Source organism: Panthera onca, chromosome F2, assembly GCF_046562875.1.
Source record: "Panthera onca isolate mPanOnc1 chromosome F2, mPanOnc1 haplotype 2, whole genome shotgun sequence".
Taxonomy (NCBI): Eukaryota; Metazoa; Chordata; class Mammalia; order Carnivora; family Felidae; genus Panthera; species Panthera onca.
This window is the reverse complement of record NC_138356.1, coordinates 69,850,134-69,867,493: the sequence shown is the minus strand read 5'-3', so window position 1 is coordinate 69,867,493 and position 17,360 is coordinate 69,850,134. Positions and strand designations below refer to the sequence as shown.

The window sequence follows — 17,360 nt, the reverse complement described above, 5'->3', positions numbered from 1 at the left end:
TCTCAAACACTCGACACTTCCCAGTGGAAGTGGGTGGGCTCACCCACCACAACCTCTTCACACTCCACAGTAAACACCCTCAAGTCCTTCACCAAACCCTCCTCTCCACAGCCTTTTGACGCCCACATGAACCTCCAAGCTTTCTTCCATCTGCACCCCGCACACTCTCGAGTGAGCTCCCACCCCCTCAATATAGCTTCTTTACCCCCCAAGGGAGACTGCAACTCACTGACCCTTTGAGCCCCTCCATTCTTCACAATGAGCCTCAACCCTTCATTCATCCACTCTTTGCTCACACTACGCGGTGCAGAACCAGCAAAGGTAACACCGAGCTAGCAAGGGGGGGCCATGTGCACTTCTCAATATTTAAAAAAGCCTAAAAGATATTCCACATTAATTTGCAGTAATACATTATAAACTGACTAAAATATTAAATAACCCGTGCTTCAAGCTGGAATTACTGCCTGATTCCTGTTGATCAGTTTTGTTTAGTAATTTATGTATCTCCACTCAATAAAAATTGGGAAATGAATTAAGTACTAATGGAAAATTATGATTATTTGTTTTTGGATCAAATCCTTTTGAAATACTGGATTCCCGGGCAAAAGCAACAAAAGACATAATCTTTGTGAAGAAAAGGTGCATGGACACCAGCACTGCAGCCCAACTCTGTGTTTTAGAAGTCAGTCTAGAGTGGAGAGGGAGTCTCCAAAGTTCATGGCTGGGCAGGTCCAATGCTCTGCCAGCCTGTATGCACAGGGAGGGCAGGCATCTTGCACCTTCACTGGTTTAATTCCCCATGCACCTATTTATCAGTGAATTATCATCTTCTGATTTAATCTATTGTCCCAGATATTTTTTTTTCAACTAAATAATCACTGATGCTTCTATTTTTCTTTTCCTTCCTTCCATCCTTCCTTCCTTCCTTCATCTCTCTCCCTCCCACCCTTCTTCTTTCCTCCCTCCCTTCTTTCTTTCTTTCTCTTTTTCTTTCTTTCTTTCTTTCTCTTCCTTCCTTCCTCCCTCTCTCCCTCCCTCCCTTGTTCCTTCCTCCCTCCCTCCCTTCTTTCTTTCTCTTTCTTTCTTTCTTTCTTTCTTTCTTTCTTTCTTTCTTTTTCTTTCCCCTGATGTTTAACTAACACTGGCCACTGTATTAGAATTAGTCATTTGCTGACTATGCCAGCCAGCAGCCTCATAATCACAGCCTTGTCACAGAGCATGGCTGCCACAGTGACTGGAATGGAGATGGAAATAAATGAAGTGTTATTTTCCCCATCCTGAAACTAGAGAACTGCATCAAGCTCACAAATGTGAACTTGGGGAAGGAGTTTTCAAGTCCAGCAAAGGTTTTATAGTTAGTGAGCCTGGCTGGAAGCTGGGTAGATCCTGTTTGATGGGTTGTATGGTGTGACTTTCTTGGAGCACCTCAGAAGCAATGCCTACTAGGGGTGGTGGGGCACACCGGGGAGGAATGAGCTAAGGCACATCTTGGTGATGTTCCAAAGGATGATTTGAAGGGTACGGCGATGTCTGGAAGTGATAAGCCTCAGTGTTTGTTTATACCTTACTGGAAAGCCATGTAAATTAATGGAAACTTCCTGGCAAAATACTTTGACTTGTAGCAACTTCACTGCCATTCCTGGATGATAATGTAGAAGTCATGTTTGCCTACACCCTGTTCATCTCAACCCTGGAGACAGTTGTCTTTCTGGCCATAGGAGAGCTCAAGTTTATGAACGGAAACAAGAAAACATTGAATGTGGCTTTTAGCTGGACACCACAGGGAACCAGGGCCTTCCATAAACTGCCTCAAAACACCTTCACACAGCTCAGTTTGAGCCAAGTCCTTACCATCAGGAGGTTCACCAAGAGATCCAAAAGTACGGTACTTATATAATTAAGACCAAGTCAGCAAGCAGTGTCAGGGTAGCCTGTGTCCCCACTGCTGTGTTAGGCATCCTTGTGGTAATTCATAAAGACATTCACTCATTCAGTAAGTACTTAACTGAAAACATGGTGCCTGTCAGGGATTGTGTAGATCCTTGCAGATACAATAGTGAGAGAAGCCCAAATCATGTCCTCAAGGGGTTCCCACTCAGGTGCAAAGACACAGATGTATGTAAACAGAATATTACACTATCGTGTGACAACCCAACCCGTAAGCCCCTCACCCAGCTTCAGTGGATAGAGAGGGAAGACTTCTGGAGGATGTGGCCCTTTTGAACTTAGTTGTGGAAGTGTAAAACATTGCCCAGTTAAGAAGCAGGGAGGAAGGAGACAGAAAGACGTGAACAGAATTACCTAGAGAGAAAACATCTGCCATGTTAAAAAGAAAGCCACAGGCCTGGGATGGAGCCACTTGTGCTAGGCCAAGTCACCAAAGCAGGGCTTAATACCTAACCTAATTGCAGTTTCAACTTCCCCCAGAAATGCAATCTTAATGGATCAGTCAGGAATTTTCTGATTGGTACCAATCAGATAATCAGGCCCATGTCACATGGGCCCTCTCCAAATCCCAAAGGAAGATGAGGTCATCTGCACGATAAGACCCCTTGCCCTTCTCCCTCAGGGAAGGTGACCTTGCCTGAAACAGTCCTTTCTTTTCTTTTGCTAATTATGCCTTGCATAATCCCATAAAAACCTTCCATTTTGTACAATTCCTCAGAGCATCTTTTTACTTGCTAGAAGGGATGTTGACTGATTCATGAATCACTTAACCAATTAGATCTTCAAATTTACTCTGTTGGGGCGCCTGGGTGGCGCAGTCGGTTAAGCGTCCGACTTCAGCCAGGTCACGATCTCACGGTCCGTGGGTTCGAGCCCCGCGTCAGGCTCTGGGCTGATGGCTCAGAGCCTGGAGCCTGCTTCCGATTCTGTGTCTCCCTCTCTCTCTGTCCCTCCCCCGTTCATGCTCTGTCTCTCTCTGTCCCCAAAAATAAAATAAACGTTGAAAAAAAAAAAAAAATTTACTCTGTTGAATTTTACTTTTTTAGTAGCCATGAGGCAGGGTTTGTTAGGTGTCACTGGCAGGGAGAGAAGAAAGGGGCCAGGGTATTTGAGCTTTTTATGCCAGGATGAAGGGTTTGGGTTCTGATGAGAACCAAAAGCTACCGAGAAAGTTGCAGTCTCATTAGGGAAGTAAGTAGTCTAATACATATAATAATCTGATATATATATATATATATATATATATATATATCTCAAATTGATCATATATATCTGATATAATCTGATATATATATGAGAGATTGTGAGTGCCTATCATAGTATAACTCCAACTGAGTTGGGGGAAGAAATCCAAGTATCAGAGTATCAGTCTAGTGAAATGGAATAGATGTAGATTTTAGGGTTCCTTCCAACTCTTGAGATACTATGATTCTATGTAAACTTACTGAGCCTTAGTTTTCTCTCTTGTAAATGGGAATTCTAGTACTATAATAGGTTATATATACTATATATAATATATATATAATAGCATATATATACTATATATATAATAGTAATATAATAGGGTATAACAGGGTAGTGGTGTTTATTGCAGTGTCTGGAAAAAAATTTTTTTAATGTTTATGTATTTTTGAGAGAAAGAGTGCACGTGCATGCAAGCTGGCAGGGGGGCGGGGGTGGGAGGGGGGTTGCGGGGAAGGGCAGAGAGAGAGAGAGAGAGACACAGAATCCGAAGCACGCTCCAGGCTCTGAGCTGTCAGCACAGAGCCTGATGAGGGGCTCGAACTCACAAACTGTGAGATCATGACCTGAGCCGAAGTGGGACGGTTAACCAACGGAGCCACCTAGGTGCCCCTGTCTGTAAATTTTAAGGGCCCAAACCGGTGGCTGTTATTTTGGCTGAATGATGAATGAGGGTCTTTGTAGAGCTACATGCCGTGTGAAAGAGGTACAGAGGCCGGGGATTGCCGTTAGGAGTATACTCGCCACGCGGCGCACCGAGACTCCAAGAGAATGAAAACTATAATGGAGCCTATGGCATGACTCATCCGAGTGTTTTCACGTGAGGAGAAAGGGAGGTGAGAATATAAGAACACTTGGGCAGAAAGGAGTAACCTGAGTGCTCTAAGAAGAGGCGGTATAGTGATGCACACGAAAGAGTGGTAGGCAATGACCGAGGCACTACCAGATGCGTCGATTTTCCATTGAATTCTCACAGCAGCCCTGCAAGTTGCTATTACCGTGTCCCTTTTTTCAGTGAAAGAAACGATGGCTCAGAGGAGTCAGCGACTCATCCAAAGTTACAAGGTAAATGAAGAAGGGGGAAGTCGTATCTGGAGTCGTCTGGCCCCAAAGCTGGCGTTCTGAACCAATCTGATGCAACTCACCTGTGTGAGGGCATGGGCCATCGGTGAGCCTGAGAGGTGTGGGAGGTGATCAGAAACTTCTTTGCCTGGAATAGCTGCCCTTGCCTGCACACACACACACAGACGACACAAACGTGTGGGAGGAGTTGATTGAGCACCTTGGGTGTCAGGGTCAGGAATGTAGCAAGAATCTGATAGAAAACGAAAAGCTGTTGAGGGTGGTGAGCAAGACAGTGTGTGAAAGGGTCTGAGCACAGCTTCTGGACACAGACTGCACAGGTGTGAGCCCCAGCTTTGCCACTTGCCAGGTGTGAGATGCTGAACAGAGGGAGCCTGAGAGAGAAGAAAGGTTGAAGCAACATGCACAGAACACACCTCACATCATGTTTACCTGCCCTGGTTCCTCAGAAGGAACAACAGGCAGGGACCAATGAACTTTAGAGAATTGGCGTTAGGAAATGTGCCTTAGCAGGTACAAAACTTGCTGTTTGGATAAACAGCGAGAACAAAGAACAAAGCACTCTGATGAACTAGACTGATAAGCCCTTGATTAGAGTAAGAGGAAGAGAATAAGGGGAAACCACCACCTTGATGACGTAGCCAGTGGCAAAAATGCAATGCAAAACAGACCTGTTGGTTGCCTGGATTTGTAGTGATTTTCCATAAGCGCTGCCCAGATCTTCATCAAAATTCAGGTTCTACAGCCGTAACAGCGCCGAGTAGCTGAAACTGCGCTGACTCCAGAATGGAAAGGTTGGAATTTACAACACAGGGTCTTCTGCCCCCTGGTCATGATGTCCTTCCAGGTACGGCACACCTCTGAATGTGAGCTACCCTCAGTAAAGTGAGGCAACATCTGACTTAACGCTGGTGCAAAAGTTGCATTACATGGAGGATGGGAAGGCACTTTGCAACTTGCAGTAGGATACGAAGAATGATTGCCAGCGTTATGGTAACAACCTCAGCATAAGCCACGTCATTCCTGCGTCGGTTAGGTTCTTTTGTGTGCCTTAACTACACATAGGAAACAGAGAAATAACTAACTGATGTGACCCTATATACTTTTCCCTAGGAATAGAGTTGGAGAAAGCAGATCTCTTAGAACCTAGAGCAGTGATTCTCAAAGTGCGGCCCGGAACTAGCACCATTACCTGGCAACTTGTTAAGAATGCACATTTGGGGCCGTGCCTTTGAATGACAGAATCAGAAACTCTGGCGGCTAGAACCAGTATCTATTTTATTTTCATAACCACTGACTTAGAAGAGACATGTGATCTTCTGGCATGACCAAACAACTGGCTACGTGATGAGAAACATTGCCAATAAGGAAGAAATTGGGACTTTGGTGATGAGCTCAAATTAAGGGATTACAAAGCTAGAAGTGATCAAAAAAGCTAGATCCAGAAAGTGTTAAATCTAAAAGGCTAGATCCTTGGGGCGCCTGGGTGGCTCGGTCGGTTGAGCGTCCGACTTCGGCTCAGGTCATGATCTCACGGTCTGTGAGTTCGAGCCCCGCGTCGGGCTCTGTGCTGACAGCTCAGAGCCTGGAGCCTGTTTCAGATTCTGTGTCTCCCTCTCTCTCTGCCCCTCCCCTGTTCATCCTCTGTCTCTCTCTGTCTCAAAAATAAATAAATGTTAAAAAAAAAAAATTAAAAAATAAATAAATAAAAGGCTAGATCCAAAAGGCTAGATCTAAAAAGCATGGAATCGAGGTGGAATTAAAAAAAAATGGTTTTGTTAGAATGTCATCTTTCCAGGGGCACCTGGGTGGCTCAGTCGGTTAAGCGTCCGACTTGAGCTCAGGTCATGATCTCACGGTCCGTGAGTTCGAGCCCCGCATCAGGCTCTGGGCTGATGGCCCAGAGCCTGGAGCCTGCTTCCGGTTCTGTGTCTCCCTCTCTCTCTGCCCCTCCCCCATTCATGCTCTGTCTCTCTCTGTCTCAAAAATAAATAAAATAAACTTTAAAAAAAAAATTAAAAAAAAAAAAAGAATGTCATCTTTCCTCCGTGCAGCGGGTTGAATAGTGTCCCCCCAAAATGCATGTCTACCCAGAATCTATGAATGTGAACTTACTTGGAAATAGGTTCTTTGCAGATGTAATTAAATTGAGGTCTTACTGGAATAGGGCAGGCCCTAGAGCCAATTAATGGTGTCCTTACAAGGAGACGGAGATGTGGAAACAAAGAGACAGCCATGGAGGCAAATGTCATATTAAGATAGAGGCAGAGATTGGAGTAATAAACCTACAAGCCAACGAACACTGAGGACTGCTGGCAGCCACCAGAAGCTGGGAGGCGGGCGTGGAACAGATTCTCCCTCAGAGCCTCCAGGAGGAACCAGCCCAGCTGACGCCTTGCTTGCAGACTTCTGGCCTCCTGAATGGTGACAAAATACATTCCTGTTGTTTTAAGCCACCCGGTTTGTGGTACTTCGTGATGGCAGCCCAAGAAAAGGATCCCCTTTAGGGGCATCTGGGTGGCTCAGTTGGTTAAGCGTCTGACTCCGGCTCAGGTCATGATCTCATGGTTCATGAGTTCGAGCCCCGAGTCAGGCTCTGCGCTGACAGCTTGGGGTCTGGAGCCTGCCTGAGATTGTGTGTCTCCCTCTCTCTCTGCCCCTCCCTTGCTTGTGCTCTGTCTGTCTGTCTCTCTCTCTCTCAAAAAACAAACATTTAAAAAAAAAAAAGAAAAGAAACAATCCCCTCTAAAAGCAAGTGTTTCTCAACCATTTAACATTCTGGAATGACTCCACGTTTCCCCAGTTTCTCACACTCTTGATAATTCTTCTCTTCTAAGTGTGTAGACTTTTTTTCCTTAGGTCATGTTGTCTCTGACTACGGCCCACGCTTTAATTTCCAGGCAGACCCTATCTGTGAAGTGTCAGATATTCCGATTCAGATGTTTAAGCATCCCCTGGAGATATGGTATAGAAGAGTGGGTAAGGCATGGGCTTTAGGATGATTGACAGTTAGTGTGACCTTGGGAAGGGGGAGTTATTTAATCACCTGGAGTTTCTTCTTCTGTGAAACGGGGAGGAATTAGTACCAGCCTTGTTATAATGTTCTGGGACTCAAGGGTTAATAACTCAAATGGTTAATAAGCACATAGGAGATGAGCCTGACATAGTAGAATATATAACAAATATTAGGTCCTAATATTTTATGGTAAGTACTTAACTCCATTTGAATATCTCACATTAACTCGTTATTCTCATCCCCAAAACTGGTCATCCCTGGCGTTTCCAATCTCAGTGTATGACATCACTGTTCACCTGGTTGCTTCGGTCAAATACGTAGAAATTGCCTTTGATGCCATTTCCCTCACCCACCCCCTGCCTCATCAGGTAGTCCTGTGGTTTATGTATCTCGCAAATATAATTAAGATCTGTGTACTGCTCTCTGCCCCCGTAGCTTCCCTCCCAGTTCTCTTGCTTCTCATTTGGACTGTAACACTAACACCTTGCCTGGTATCTCTGTCTCACCCTCGTCCTAAATGAGTCCATTTCCTACCGTGCGGCAGATGAATCGTAAAGAGAAAAACCCAAGTCTGATCGGGTCATCCTACAAATAGCGAATGGCATTTCCCCCAACACTCTGAAGGTTCCATGAGAGGAGAAACTGACTCATCTCACTGTTGTATTCTGCCATCTACTATTCGGGTTCAGTGGCCCCCAAATAGATGCTTGTTTAACGAACTGATGAAGGAACGAAGCAAAAACATCAGCAAGAATGGAAAGGGGGCTCAGGTTTCTTCTCAACGAACACCATTTCTCCCTGGCTTTCCATACCACCATGAGTAAGAGAGAGACAGGAATGCCCTAGGGTTCTGGTGCTCCAGGGAAGACCCTGCGCCCTGCCTCCCCCTACATCCACAGCCTTACCACCAATGTTTTGGAGGCCATCATGCCTTGATCTTCATCTCCATCAGACACGACATGAAGAAGCTCAAGACACCCAGGTCCTCCTTTCTCCCCCCGCCATTCCCCCAACACAGCTCTTTATACAATCTGATCTGGCTGCCTCTTCACCTCTCCCCAGTTCTCAGACCCTCCCACTGTGCTTTCTGCAATTCTATGTCAGTCATCAGCAATACCCCCTAAATCTTTAACCTCTTCTTTATAAATTCTGTTACACCCTTTTGCTCTAACAGAAATACAGATATTCCTGGGAATCCTGTCTGCTGATAAAGCACTTTTAATTTTTTTTTTTTTTTTTTTTTTTTTTTTTTTTTTTTTTGCCTCCCTGTACCCTTAACCTGAAGGCAGGATGGATATCCTCCTGTTACCTCATTATGGCATCCAGACTCTTCTCCCTCCTTCCTCTCTGGAAAACCACCTTAAAGTTTATGTCATCTATTACCCTCCATTGCCCCTCCATATACCATCCATTACCTCTCCTTGGTATAGGCACCTTTGGACCTGTGAGCCATGCCCGTCCCCTGCCCCCCTCATTCTTTACTTTTTGTAACTCATTCTTACAATCTCAATTTCTATTCACATCATACACTGGTTGTTCCAATGTCAGTGAGGATAATCCTTCCAGTAATCTGGTCTCTTATTTCTTTTACAGTCCCTCCATCCTCCCCAGATGTTGACATCTGTTATCTCAGGTTCAAGCATCCCACTCTGCCCCTGCCATGCTCTGTCTTTCCAATTTTCCCATTCCAGTTCCTCAACTCCATAAAGCTTTGCACAGTGACCAACGATCTCTTGATCTCGTTGCCTATGTAACTGGGAATGTAGAAGAAAACAGAAGACAATTTTCTCCCCCCCCCAACCCCCCGCCCACCACTTCTACCTTGTATGTATCTACACTATATACTTTCTCCCAGTTAGCGTGAATGTCTGTGTTTATGTCCCGGGCTGGTTGGTATACTTTTGCACCAGAACCTGTCCCCTCTTGCTCCAGTCAAGGATACTGCCCCAGCAAACATTCTTTATCTCTCCTCCATAAATGTTTTTATTAGCAAATGAAGGTGGTGTATAATTCCTCCTGTCTTCAAAACTCCTCTGGATACCACATTTCCTCCCAGCTACCATCACATTTCCCTGCTTCCCTTTTTAGCAAAGCTCTTCCAAAGAGTTGCTCGTTCTCATTATCTTTACATCTGTCTCCTGTTCTCTCTCGAACCACCCCATTCAGGCTCCTATTCTTACCACTTCATAAAAATGTCTCTTACTAATGTCACCAAAGATCTGGCGGAGCAAATATCACTCCTAATTACTTAACCTTAATAGCATTTGACCAACTGACCTCTCCCTCTGCATTGAAAAGATTTTCTCATTTCTTCCAGGATACCTTCCTCATATTCTTCACTGGTTCCATCTCAATGCCCTCTGCTCTTGGCTTCTCACTCCCCGACCACAAAACCTCAGTGTGCTCCAGGATTCAGTCTTTGAATATCACCTTTCTCCAGATAGACATTGCCATGCAGTCCTATGGCCTTAAAACCGTGTACATGCCGATGACTCCCAAATTATTACCAAGTCTGGGTCCCCTCTGCATTTGCCACAAAATCATATTCAACTACCAACTTGACAACTCTACACAAGCATGTTTTTATCAAAACAAACTCTCAACTTCTTGCATCCCAAACCTACCCTTCTGCATCCTTCTTCACCTCAATAGATGGTAACCTGATCCCTCCTTTAGAACAAAAGCTCCTAGCTCCTCTCTTTTGCTCACACCCCACATCTAATCCACTAGCAAATCCTGTTGGTCCTGTCTTCAAGATATGTCTAGAACCCACCTACTTTTCACCATCTCTAGAACCACCACCCTTGTCCAAGCCACCATCATCTCTTATTTGGGTTATTTCAATAGCCTGATACCCGATTCCCTTGCTTCGGCCTTTGGCTCACTTATATCTGTCCTAACATATCAGTCAAATGGTTCTTTTAAAATATAAACCTCACAATGCGGTGCCTGGGTGGCTCAGTCAGTTGAGCGTCCAACTCTTGATTTCAGCTCAGATCTTAATCCCAGGGTCATGATCCCAGGGTCATGGCATCAAGCCCTGCATCGGGTTGTGGGCTGAGCATGGAGCCTGCTTAAGATTCTCTCTCTGTCTCTCTCTCTCTCCTTCTGCTCCTCTCCCCTGCTCACACACACCCTCTCTCTAAAATAAAATTAAAAAAAAATAAAAAATATATAAGTCCCACAACGTTACACCTAGCTTAAACCCCAGTGGCTTTTCCTTCTTGATTAAAGTAAATTCCTACAATGGCCTATGAGTCTCTATAAGATGTAGCTCCTACTATTTCTCTGGCTTTATCTCTTCACTCTCTTCCCCATTGCTCCCCAGTCATTTTGGCCACCATGGCTGTCTCTGAGACACGTCAGGCAAGCTCCTGCCTCAAGACCTTTGTGCTTGCTGTTCTTCTGCTCAGAGTGTGCCTCTCCCAGATGTCCCTCACTTCCTTCAGGTCACTTAAAATGTCACTGACTCAGAGACACCTTCCTTAACCTTATTTTAAATAGCACACTCCTTCCAGGAAGGTCCCTTGCCTGTTTTTACCTGTTTTATTTATTTCCTTAGCAGGTTTCACCATTTAATACACTATATTTGGATCTACTTATTTCATTTGATGGCATGTTCTTCCATTTGCAAGTAAACTCCATAAGGGCAGGAATTTTTGCCTATTTTGGTCTCAGCTGTATTCCTCATGTTTTTTTAAAGTGTAGGACACATACTATTTCCTGAGTGAATGAATCAATGAATCTATATGTTATTTCCCCACGTATTGGACTGGAATATATATAGTAAGAAAAAAATATATATATAAGAATATATATATAAGAATATATATGTATATATATATATACATAAGAAAGAATATATATGAATATATATATAAGAATATATAAGAATATATATAAGAATATATATAAGAATATATATATAAGAATATATATAAGAATATATATATAAGAATATATATATAAATATATATATTCAAATATAAGATGCTTTATTACTATCTCTGCTACTCTCACATTGGCTCTGGGTTAGCCACGTAACAGCTCTTCCTTTCCAGTGGAACGGTGAACTTCTGAGGAATTAAGTAGTTCATGGTGCTGTCTCCATATTCCTCTGTGTCTCAAGTACCCTGTACTCTGCTTTGGGGACAGGAGGAGTTTGTGTCATTCTTTTTCCCTCAGAACATTCAATCTTTTTAAGACTTCGTTTTGTCTTCTAGACACTGGTCACCAGTCCAGTTTTGGTTTTCTTTCTCTTTTTTTCTTTCCCTCCCCCCAGCCAATTCTCTCCCTCTTCTCCCTGACTGGATTGTGCTTGATAAACCATCCTTGCTTTGTTAGAATTTAGATGAAACAGAGAGAGAGAGCAAAGAAGAAATCTCATTAAGCCTTTTGGAAACCTTCACGTAAGTCATGTCACTGTCACCACTCTGCTTCCCGGATTCTTTGTTTATTCCTAGGCATCTTGGCATATCAAACCTCCTCATGAGTTTAATGGTAATTAAGCTTTTAAAAGTTTTTTTTTTTAATTATGGACAAATACCATTTTACTTCACTCATATGTGGAATTTAAGAAACAAAACAAAGAAACAAAGAAAAATAAGACAAAAAAACCAGAATCTTAAAAATATCAAGAACAGGGGCGCCTGGGTGGCTCAGTCGGTTGAGTGTCTGGCTTTGGCTTAGGTCATGATCTCACAGCTCCTGAGTTCAAGTCCTGCGTCAGGCTCTGTGCTGACAGCTCAGAGCCTGGAGCCTGCTTTGGATTCTGTGTCTCCCTCTCTCTCTGCCCCAACCCACTCTCATTCTGTCTCTGTCTCTCTCAAAAATAAATAAACATTAAAAAAAATTTAAAAAAATATCAAGAACAAACTGATGGTTGCCAGAAGGGAGGTGGGGGGGGGGGGATGAGTGAAATTGGTCAAGGGGATTAAGAGTACACTTGTGATGAACAGTGAATAATGAATAGAACTATTGAATCATTATACTGTATACCTGAAACTAATATAACATTGTATGTTAATTATACTTGAATAAAAACGTTTTCTTATGAAAATTTCACACAGGTATAACATGGAGAGAATAATATCACGAACTCCCATGTACCCTGCACATCTAACTCCTGAGATCCTTTTCCCTTTGCTGCTCTACAATCAATGACATTTTTTTTTTTTTCCTTCATGTGAGAACAGAACCAATTTGAACATCAGGACTTTGCTGCTTTGAGTTCCGGAACACTGTTTTGAAGAATATAGCGAGACAATGGTATGAAAGCAAATGCTTTGGTCTTCAGAGAACTGACTGTGTTAACAGAAAACAAAATAAAAACGGTCTATGATATCCATGGAGGCAGAAGTTGAAGGCTGCTCTTGAAACCAATTATAGAGAATCTTGAGAAAACGGATCAGATGCAGGGAAACCCTCACAAGTGGGAAGAAGATGGCCCCTCTGGTGGTAGATGGGCTTAGGCACAGAAGAAAGGGAAACAAAATGGGCAAAGCATGACTCTCTGAGTTTCAGCCTTGCCATGGTGTGAATGTCATGTTGGAGGGTGTTGAAACCTAGTATCATTTAGGAGAATTTGCCATCAAAACTCAGTTACCTGCATCCTTCTGCAAAGCCTTGGGAGTTTGCAAGCCCTTCAGAGAAGCCCCATAATCAGCATGAAGCTACCACCTGCTGTGGTACAGGAGTAGTGGGGAAGCAGAGGGGCAGAGGCCATCTCTCACACACTACGTGTGCCCCATCTAGAGAGAGCCACAGTGCATTATTGCCACCAGCCCCCAGAGGGCCAGGAGATCCTGAGCTTGGAAGAGGGCTGGAGTCCATAGGAGGGCCCTGCAGAATGTGGACGTCAAGGCTGAAGGCCACAGCAGCATTTGCCATTGGCAGAGGATGCCAGCATGATGGCTGGGGCTGAATGAGAGCACCGTGCTGCCAAGGCAGTCTGCAGAAGAAAGCAGGGTGGGAACCAGACAGCCCCCCATGATGCCACAAGGCTACCCAGTCTTCTGTCTTTACACCAGTGTCCTCTTGGGACATAGGAAACGAATACTGAAGAAACCCCAAAAGACACACATGCACCTAAAGAGCCTGAGGTTATCTGAAAGGGACTGAAACCACAGCCTCCCCAGGAGCCTATAAGCTCTCTAAGGACCAGTGCAAAGTTTTATCCATTTTTGTGTCCCAAGCAGCTGGTACAAAACCTTGCATTGAAAAGTATCTCTAGGGGCACCTGGGTGGCTCAGTTGGTTAAGCGTCCGGCTTCGGCTCAGGTCATGATCTCACGGTCCGTGGGTTCGAGCCCCGCGTCGGGCTCTGTGCTGACAGCTCAGAGCCTGGAGCCTGTTTCAGATTCTGTGTCTCCCTATTTCTCTGACCCTCCCCTGTTCATGTTCTCCCTCTGTATCAAAAATAAATAAATTTAAAAAAGAAATTAAGAAAAAAAAGAAAAGTATCTCTATATAGGACCACTGAATGATGAATGGACAAACCAGACAAAATCATCAATGTCCACAGCCTTGCAAATGACTGGAAAGATAGGCCTGAACTCATAGAGAAAATGACCAAGGGAGAAAGGCAGATGCCTGCCCTTTGGTTTAATTGTAAGAATATAGGAATGAGAGCCTCTTTCAGGTCCTTTATTATGGGTGAGAGACCATATTCAATTTAATGCAATAATATGACAAAATTTTGTAGACATAAGCAATGTTTAATATAAAAAAGAAAAAGGTGTAATTTTATTTTATTTCTTTTAATTTTTTAATATTAATTTTTGAGATAAAGAGAGAAAAAGACAGAGTGTGAGCAGGGGAGGGGCAGAGAGAGAGAGAGGGAGACACAGAATCCCAAGCAGGCTCCAGGCTCTGAGCGGTCAGCACAGAGCCCAGTGCGGGGCTCAAACCCACGAACTGTGGGATCATGACCTGAGCTGAAGCTGGATGCTTAACCGACTGAGCCACACAGGTGCCCCAAGAAGGTATACTTTTTAAAAGGAAGAGAAGAGGAAACAAAGGAGGAAAACACAAACCAAAGCCAATCTTGGGTTGTGTTACTGAAAGCAGAGTACATAGGTTGAGGGAGCTGAGAGGCCCGCTAGACCTCCCACTTGTAAGTCAGCATTCAGAGTATGGGGCTGGCTCTGAGTACCCCATAGTGGAGGAACATTTAGAACCTGTGTGCATATAGAAGCAAACCTGTTCTGTCTTCTGGGAGAAGACCAGCTGGAGGACAGCCCCGTTGTCTCTGCTGTGGAAATCCTGAAGTAGCCAATTGACCTTGCCCATGTGAATGAGTCCAAACAAGATGAGCAGAGCTGTGTACCCAACCCATGGCTGACCACAGATACATGGGTGAGCCCAGCTAAGCCCAGAAAAATGGCCCAGCTTACCTGTAGACTTGTGAGCAATATGAATACTTATTATTTTAAACATTGCCTTTTGAAATGGTTTGTTATACAGTAATGACTAATATTCCACTGGAGTCAGGGAGACATTATCTCCTGTTGTGTGAACTTAAATTGTTGACGCTATACATTCTTATATACAAATTGGGCGGACCCTGTGTAATAATTTATATTAAGTAGCTTTCAGAGTGCCCAGCACATAGTTAACATTCAACAAATTTTGTCTATTATTAGTATTTTCACAAGTAAGCTGGAGAAAAATACCAGTGGGGAAATAAAGACATTGCTTGAGAATAAATTCCATGACATGCATTCTTTCACACCACAAAAGGCGAAATAGTTATTTTCTTCATCTTTTTTTTGATATATTTACTTTGAGAGAAATCACTTCTTTTACACTTGTGTGTACCGGGCACACGTCCAAACAGATACAAAGAGCTATAGATGATGACACTTATCTCCTTCTTTATGACAAATGTGCACGTTCCGTGTTTTATGGGTTCTCCCATGAAGGCTCTTTCTCTGCCTGGATGATGGTGGGTATCAAACTTCAGAACTATTCAGGGCCAAGGAAATAATGCGTTCTTGTAACCTTGAGCCCTTCTTAAGCGGAGAAAGAACAGAATGAACAAAGAAGGTCATTTTATGAGAACATAGTACAACAAAAGAAGAAGCTAAACATCATACTTTCTAACCACCTCTAGAAAAAAAAAATTCTCCCCAGAGAACTTTATATATTATCTCATTCATAAATTCCAGAATCCAAAGCATGAACGTAATGTCTCTTTTTCTGTAAAGGTGAAGGTGTCACAAATCAAATAAGTAATGCTTCAACTTAGCACTGCAAGGGACAATCAGGTCTAAATGTTGGCCCTTCAGTCCAATCACCCATTTTATTCCTGGATCTCCCCAAAGGCTTTCTTACATTCATGACCAAAGACTTCTGCTCCTGGGAATTTTGCTACTTCCTAAAACAGCCTATTTCATTAGTTGTGACCTAATGAGACAAGAATTCAAGCGCAATTAGTTCATTTGGGAGGTTATCCCAGTATATACAGTAGAGGCACGGAGAACTGACATTTGGGACTTACAGGGAAATGAGGATAGAGTATGTTTTTAATTAAATGATAGCTTTAGATTATTGGGGTTTAATCCTGCTCAGAAACCCTAGGAACCTCAGAATTACCTAACATGAGGGATGAGGTAGCTGGGGTATTTATCCACCAGGTTGCGCAATTATTGCTTGTATCTGCCATCGAGAGGAATTAATTGCCAGGCCAGGGACAGGCTGGAATTTCAGAACAATCTTCAGCCTTGTAGCAAAAGAGCATTGCACTGGCAGCTGGTTGAGTTGGTGCGCACAGACATCTTAAGAGTTGAGGAGACGTGAGTAGGGCTCCAACAAAGTGTGCCTCAAGGTGTAAAAGTCTACTCCTCATTGCGAAAGTTGTCTGCTGCTTTTGCCTTCCTAGGATGTCCCACCCGGCCCCTTTTGGTAACCCCTCCTGGAGAAAATATCCCCTTCCCTTGTCTCAGTCCACTTAATTTGGAAGGAGCTGATGCTAGCTTCCCCCAGCTTACCACCCAGCTCCAGAGTCAACACATTAACCAGTCCTGGATGATAACTTTAAAGCATCTCATACTCATAGTGATTGGTTTAGAGGTGGCCACATAATGGAAGCCAGCCTATTCAGAGCAGTTCTTGGAATTTTTTTGTACAGCCATTAACAAAGGGCAGATATTATTTCTGCTGGTTGCTAAACTGATAGGTTTTAAGCCTAGATGTTCTTGTAGTCATCTCTGTCCAACCCTGAGAAAGAAGCCAACAGAAGTAAAACATATTTCTGCTCACATTTTGTGAGTATCTGTAACCGGCTAGGTCTGATTGTCCCTGGACTTTGGACGTGATCAGTTTGAATTGGGCCATGCCTGACACACTTATTTTAAGTCTCTGTTTGCAGTGTCATTTCTTCTCATTTGTCCTAGGCTTACTCAACAGGGACATACGAATCAATCCCTCTCGCTTCCAAATGCCATCCCGTAAGAGAGATCAAGAAAGTTATGTTATGTAAGCAGCATGTGCACATGTAGTGATTAAAAGCAAGGGTTTTGGATTCTGACAGACCCAGATTTGAAACTTGGCTCAGGCATTTGCCAGTTGTGTGGCCTAGAGGAAGATATAAACATTGTAAGCCTTATTTTTATCATCTGTAAACTGGAAAGAAGGAGGCAGTGCCGATTCTGTAGAGCTCTTGAGAGATAAAGCTTGGGATTTGCTCAGCAATATTATTTCTGAATAGCAAATGGCCAAGGCGTTTGGTGGCTTTTGAAGAAAAAAGTTGCAGAATTGAAAACAATAGTTGTATTTTATGGTTAACAACCTAATGACATAAGTATTTGCCTGGCAGAGAGCAAGAACTCCATAAAGGTAGCCACAATCATCATGTCTTTTTCCTGAGCTTTCTCTTCTTCTCTAGGGTGAAACTCTCTGCCATTTCTAGGCATACACTCTTCATATTTTTTTCCTATATAACCTCACTCAAGCCAGGACAATGAGGTAAAACATTTGAAATGATGAGTGTCAGTCAGGACTAGTAAGGGTTGTATGATGGGTAAATGGCAATATGGATATGGCATGATTTCGGGTTCCCAGTCCTATCATTG

General features: G+C 43.5%; 1 long non-coding RNA gene across 1 annotated transcript in view; it reads left to right on the top strand.

Moving 5' to 3' along the window:
• LOC132664525 (uncharacterized) overlaps window positions 1-13,677 on the top strand; it is a 72,007-nt gene extending 58,330 nt beyond the window's left edge. The window contains exon 4 of the long non-coding RNA XR_009603745.3: window positions 12,358-13,677. This is a non-coding gene — a long non-coding RNA (uncharacterized LOC132664525). The remainder of the gene's footprint in view (window positions 1-12,357) is intronic.
• Window positions 13,678-17,360: the final 3,683 nt, after the last annotated feature.